The sequence below is a fragment of the Pteropus medius genome, unplaced genomic scaffold (genome assembly GCF_902729225.1).
Source record: "Pteropus medius unplaced genomic scaffold, Ma_sr-lr_union100, whole genome shotgun sequence".
NCBI classification, from domain to species: Eukaryota; Metazoa; Chordata; class Mammalia; order Chiroptera; family Pteropodidae; genus Pteropus; species Pteropus medius.
In genome coordinates this window covers 2,391,019-2,398,084 of record NW_024354498.1, presented here as the reverse complement: position 1 = coordinate 2,398,084, position 7,066 = coordinate 2,391,019, and the positions used below count along the sequence as shown (strand labels likewise).

General features: G+C 37.9%; 1 pseudogene; it reads left to right on the top strand.

Annotated features, from left to right (window-relative positions):
• Positions 1–6,566: 6,566 nt before the first annotated feature.
• On the top strand, positions 6,567–6,685 carry LOC120594382 (uncharacterized; annotated as a pseudogene).
• Positions 6,686–7,066: the final 381 nt, after the last annotated feature.

The following is a 7,066-nucleotide window of genomic DNA, read 5'->3' as shown; positions in this document are numbered from 1 at the left end:
TTGCATCCTTGAACTTGAAAAACGCATATGAATTATATGAGAAAACATTTAATCTTATTAGTGGTTGATATAAGAACATCTTTGTAGAGAAAGAAAAGTTTTATTAAAAGGGGCTTTGATAAGCCCACTGTGGGGTAGGAATAATTCTCAGATTTCTCAAGTTTCATCAGAAATGAGAGAGGGTCATTGCATATTAAATAAGAACAAGTTTGGGAGTTTACTGGGAGAAGGATCAAGGCGATGAGACCCTTGACTATTGGAGGGCCTGAAAAAAGATTTTGGGAAGAATCAAAGCATTAAATGGGAACATATAAATGTCTGCAGTATGTTGTGAACTAAAAGCCCTCTCCAATAAACTTCCTTTGAAATATTTGATATAACTTTTTATTATTATTATTTGCTAATAATTTTATGTTAATGGAGTCTCAGTTTGGAGGAGCTCAAAAAGAACTACTAAAAGACAGTTAGATACCTGAGTGACAACAGCAATACTGTCTCCTCATTGGGAGTGGAAGCCATGAGATACTGCATAACTTGCCCCTTTAGACTAAAGAATAGAGCAGAGGGAAGAAGAGCATTCTGGGGAAGAGCAGCATGAACATCTTCCTGGAACTGGAAGCAGATCAGTGAAGGTAGATCCCAGGGCAAAAAGTGGTAGTGAGGCAAGAAGTGTAACCAGAACAGAAGACAGGGAACTGACTAGAAAGAGTCTTTAGTGCTGTGCCAAGGGTGTAGATTTTAATATAGATAATGGGAATCACTGAGAGGTTTTCAAGCCCAGAATATATTCCCATTTATTACTATGGAAATATAATTATTGGCATCATTTGAAATAATGCTCTGGAGGGAAGTAAGTCCAAAGGCGGGCCAGGAAACTAATTTGGGACTATTGTAGAGCCTCAGCCTAAGGAGAATGAGAACATAGATAATAGAAAGGGCAGCTGGGCGTGAGGTGATGAGAAGAATTCAAGAGCTATCTACAAGACAGAACTGTCTAACTTTGGAATAGCAGTGTATTAGGTAGGCTAAGCTTCAGTAAAATACAGGCCTAAATATATACAATGGTTCAAACAATATAAATGTTCATTTCTTGCTCACATCATAGTCCAAGAAAGATGTTCTCTGTCAGCTAGAGGTTCTCTTTCATTTGGTGATTTGGAAATTTGGGCCCCTTTATGGTTCCACTATCCATTAGAACATCATGATAGTCAGCAGAAGGGAGAGAGAATGTGAATGGGGCACACACCCTCATTTTAAAAGCTTTGGTCAGGATATGGCTCATAATACTTCCAACACACATTCTATTAACTAGTATTTAGTATCATGGTCACTGCAGTGGAGTCTTGAAAATGTAGTCTAGCTCTATAACCAGAAAGAAAAAAATGGATTTTGGAAAACATCTACAAGTCTCAGCACAATCGGTGAGGCTAAGAAAGAATCTTGGAACAATTCCCAATATTCAAATTAGCTACCTGGGTGAATGGTGGTAGTCTTAGGGTGCGTAGGTTTTCTTGGAGGAAGGTAGGGTAATGTTTGGAACATGCTGAGTTAGAGATATCTATGAAATACCTGTATGGAGATATCTACTTTATCTATCTGTTCATACGTATCCTTAATGATTAGAAACATACAATATTGGTCATTATGCTAATTTACTGTCTTCTATAAGTTTTAAATATATCTTCAACATATAGATTTATTTCAATCAAATCTCAGAAAACTTTTCCACTGACTCCTTCATTGATCTGTACTCATAGGCACAGATGGGAAAAACACAACTTAATATCATTCCAAAGCAGGAAGCAAATTGATATCCCATGAAAGCTAAATGATATGTCCTATTCAGAACTGAATTATTACACAGTGCACAGCCATCCTCAATGAAAAGAAAAGAGACTGGGAGCATTGTCCTGGTATGGCTGTACTTGCTTGATTTCAAATCAGGGGGAACTGGCAGAGGTGGGATTCTTTGCCTGTTTATTTTTCAGAGATCTTTGAAAAATGTGCCCCATGTACCTGAGGGAAGTGAAAAGGAGCTATTAAAGTACCTGATGCCTGAGACCAGGCTTACTTCAATTCTGATTTCCTCAGAATAAATTGCCTCAATGTGAAATCAACTCTCAGGTTCTCAAGCAGCCATATTCTTCTTGTCTATAAAGCAACCATTAAGACAAATCTGAGTGTTCTTAAGGCAACTTAGTAAGTCACTAAGATTTCATTGTCCTTAATGATTATCTTGTAGTCTGAAAGAGATGGTCACCTCCAAGACAAATGTTTTTCACTTCAACGATCCGGGTGAATAAATGAATTAAAATATTTCCATTTTTTACTTTAAAAAATAATAAAGTATATATATTTATTATTTATAAACTTGGATAATAATATTTAAATTAAGATTTGCTGTACCTGTTATATATCAAACTTTGTTTCATTAATAATTGTGTGATAACAACACAAGGATGGGGGTAGGGTGGAAGCATTAAATGCCTCACTGGAATCGTCACAAAATAGGAAGTTAGGTGAGTTTACATGTTTTAACACATTCAGTCAGGGTCAGCTGGTATAATATAATTTATTAATAATTAATATATGGACATGTATATATCACAAAATACACACAAGAAGCAGTTCAAAAGAGAGAGATGGGGACAGGGAAGGAGGAATGAGAGAGAAGGAAAGGGAAGATGAAAAGAAGGAGGAGGAGGAAGAGGAGGAGGAGGAAAGGAAGGAAGGGAGAAAAGAAATCCAATGTTTTTGCACTTGGAAGAAAAAAATCTCTGACAGTATAATAGTGTGTGTACAAGAAAGGACTTCAGAACAAACTGTCAATGTGATATAAATGAAAAAGGCTCTCTTGCTTTTCTTTGCAGGACAAATATTTTTCTACTCATACCAATGGAAACTCCAGATTCTACACAGCCAGCCAATCTGTGTTTACTTCTCCCTGTTATATAACCTGTCTTTCTCCCAACTCTCATACTCCACAGGAAAGTCAGAATTCTACAAACAGCCTGAGATGAAATCATCATTATTATGGCTTTTGCATGCCGAGTTGTGGCTTGGTCCCATAATTCTAAAGGCTAAACCCATAGAGATGAAAAAAGATTAGCAAAGGCTCTTTGCCACTCTAGCTGTGGGAGTCCACTTGGAGGGCTTCTCCACTGACTAACTCCCATAGAAACCCAGTGCTGGATTCTGTATCACTATAAAACACAAGGTTGCATTACATACCTCTTTACATGGAAGCCAGATGGAGCTGCCAGTAGGGAAAATGACTAGGTCTTGAATCTATATTTCTTCTAGGGTTCCAGGGAAAAGGGATACCTCATCACATGTCAATTGATAATATGTCCTCAGTCCTTGTCCTTCTCCCTTATTGGGAGTTCACTGTTACAATTAATTTCTACCTCAATTAATATTCATCAAGTGTCCACAGTGAGCTAGGCCCAGCTGGGGGTGGGGGACCAAAAAAGGACAATCACTCCCTCTGCCCATATTTTCTAGCGTGGAATGTATTCATCAATATGGAAATTTCTAGCACCCCCGCTGACCTTGAACGGCTGCTCTTCATGAACTCTTCAGAAATAATTATTAAGCCATCTGCCTTATGTAGACATATATGACCCTAGAGGAATTCCAGTGAGAGTAAGAGGTACATCTGTCTGATAGATCTGCCTTTGCCTGTGCCGAGGACCTTTTTATAGAGCTCTCTGTAATAAGATGTTTAGAATATGTCAACAAACCATAATCTTAACTATAGAAAAAATATGCACATTTAATTTTCCTTTACAAAAAAAGAAGAGTAATAATGTTAATACTTAGAATGTAATTGGCAGCTAGTTTCAGATGAATCCGATTATAAAAAGGAAAGCATAAAGAGATAACCCAATGTCCTCTCAGTTGTCTGTGGAATAAAGCTCAGTTAAAGGATTTCCACGTGTAAAGAGATGACAATTTTCTGTTTCCTTTGCTCTGAAATGTATTGCTTAATATTTCTCAGTGGCAGGCACAGTCAGTGGTAGTCCCATGTACATTTTTTCAGGACAAAACAGCAAACCTGAATTGGCACTAGTCTGTTAGCTTTAGAGTTATCTATATATGCAAATAAACAAATTCTTATTGTGTTTTCTATATTTGAAAACTTACCTATTGGTAGACATGGATATTGTTATATAAGTCCATGCCAAGTTCGAGGCATTTTTAAGGCTATTCTGAAACATTCTAAATTATTAACTCTGGCTTATGGGAAGTAATAAAAATTATTCAGTCTCCACAGGACATTAATTTTGTTACCTTTCTTAGCAGCAGAAGCAAAACTCTCTAGGATCCAGTGGTTTGCTACTACCTCCCCAAATGTCTATTGTTTATTCCGCTTGTCTCAAACTGAAGGTAAAAAGTTTGCATTACCCATAGCTCTTCTTGACATTTCTTTTAAATGGCATGCAATAGTATTCTGCACTGGAGCAGAACACACCTTTGCCTAATACTAATTCATTTACTGATATCTGGGGCTTAGAAAGTCAAATGTCCTTTTCTGGGAATTTAGCTTGTAGATAGCATAATACAGTAAAAGGTCCATGATCTGACATAATCTTTTAGTCCACTACAGTGTGGTATCAGTACGGGTTCTTGCAGAAAAAGATGGCACACTCAAACAGGGTAATAAAGGAGGATTTAAGGGTTGGACCATTTACAAAGGTGTGGATAGTTTAGAAAAAGTAACATAGGCTACTGTAGTACCCCAAGACTAGCAACATCAGAAAGTCTAAGGCCTGAAGAAGGAAGGAGAAGGAGCCATTACTAGAAGGTGGGGAGAGTATCTACATGGAGACAGCTGTGTCCTTCATTTAGAGGGAAACAGTGAACTCCTGGGGATTAGGGAGAGAGGGAGCCAAGAAAAAAGCCTCCTCCTTATTCCTCCCACCTTCTTATTTCTTGCAGGTGTCTCCCATTGGTCAGACAGGAAGCCAAAGGGCAAAGGAGGCTGCTGAGGCAGTGTGCACAGGTCATCCTCCCTGGGCAGAGTAGTAGACAGGATATGGGATGTAAAGGGGCACATGTAAAACATTCAGCCTAGAAGCCCTGCCTCATCATTGGATGTTTTCAGACATTGCTCTGATGATAATGCCAAGACCTCGTCATGTCACAATGTGAAAGGCAAGATTAATTCAATATGCACTCTAGTACAAATATAATAATTTAAGTCAACTACATGCATACCTCGTTTTATTGTGCCTCGCTTTATTGCATTTCATAAGTACTGCTTTTCTTTACAAGTTGAAGGCAAGACCCTCTGCCAGCAAAAAAAATTATGACTCACTTTATTGTGGTGGTCTGGAATGAAATCCACAATATCTCTGAGGCATGCCTGCATATAATAGGTAGTGTACTCTATTATAAATGCAGTAGTCTATAGTTATGATGCGCTGATAAACTATTATCTGAAAATTCAGCATCCAGAGCTATACTGGTTCAACAGGTCACAGGTATTTACCAATAACATATGAGAGGTGCATGAAGCGAAATAATCTGTTGTAGGAGACGAATGCGCAGTTCTGAATCTACGTTAACACATTTTCAGAAACTCCCCCAAATTTCATTGGTTACCTAACAATCAAATAAACATTCCATTGGAGACTTTTTTGGATAGAAATGATTCCAAACACCATCTAAATGCATTATACTGCCACGTTAATGACTTTTGGACTCAACATATTTAACTAAGTCATGATGTTTGAGTTAATTTACTTCTAGACTTTTGTTTCTCTCTTCCATTTCTTGAGGCATCTTTGGGTGAATTAACATTTTGAATAACTCATTCACAAGCTGGCTCTTCCACTACCGTAATGCCTCCCTTAGTATCAGTTGATTCCCATTTCTTCTCATAGAAGTGAATGAGGAGCCGCTGTCTATAAAAGCTCAGTCATCCCTTGAAATCCTATTCATTATATCAAATCCTTCAGGCTCCTCTGAAGAATATTAACTCTTCAAGTACTCCTCTAACAGAACACTTGGCTGCTAATGTTATACTACTCAGGAGGGCTTTAATAGACCTCCAGGGAGCCAGCCCTCCTGAGTGACTCACTCTGCCAATCCACCACTGAAACTCCTCATAGCAATCTATTTGTCCACCAAGACAAAGCCCAGATGTTAGGTGGCCAGGATTTTGTAGAATTCTTAAAACAGTGTTTCTCAACCTGTTTTTGATTACCACTCCCCACCTAAGAAGACATTTTAGACATACTTTCCCAAATAACCTCCCCACACCATGAAATTTGAATAACATAGATTCACTTTAGATGTGTTTATGTACTGTGTGGCCCTTTGAGGGGGTAAAGATCATTATAATACCTAAGATTTTTTTGACTCCACCAAAAACCGATTTGTGCCACTTTGGAGGTAATATAACCTCCATTGAGAAGGCATCCCGTATTTGGAGAACTTGAAGGACTACATAGAGGTCTCCAAATTACGAGATACTGGTTTACTAAATTTCTACTTTTCTGGAAATGAAGGAAGAAGAGTGAAGGATAATGGTGAAAAGGAGATGAAAATAAAAGATTACCATCTACAGCCATGCTACTCTGAACAAGCCTGATCTTGTATGATCTCAGAAGCTGAGCAGGGTCAGGTCTGGTTAGTACTTGGATGGGAGACCATCTAGGAACACCAGGTGCTGTAGGTGTAAAAAAATAAAAAATAAGGGATTGTAAACTGACAAGGTCCTTGCAATCTGTGAGGTCAACCAAGGGTTGCCTCCCCTACAACGAAAAAAAAAAAGAAAAAGAAAAGATTACCATGACTTTGCCCTGAGAACCTAATCAATCAATCAACAAGAAATACTGAGTTCTGACTGTGCTATATAGGCATGCAGATATAAAAGATATAGGGAACGATGTTTAAAATAAAAAAAAAAGTTTCTATTCTTTAAATATCTATTCCATAGGCAGAGGACATCTTCCGATGTGCCCCATATATTTTCCATGAATTTCAAACATAATTACATGAAGACTTCAGTCTCTGGAGGACACTTCTGAAAAATAGTTTTTTATGTGCAGGTATGCTT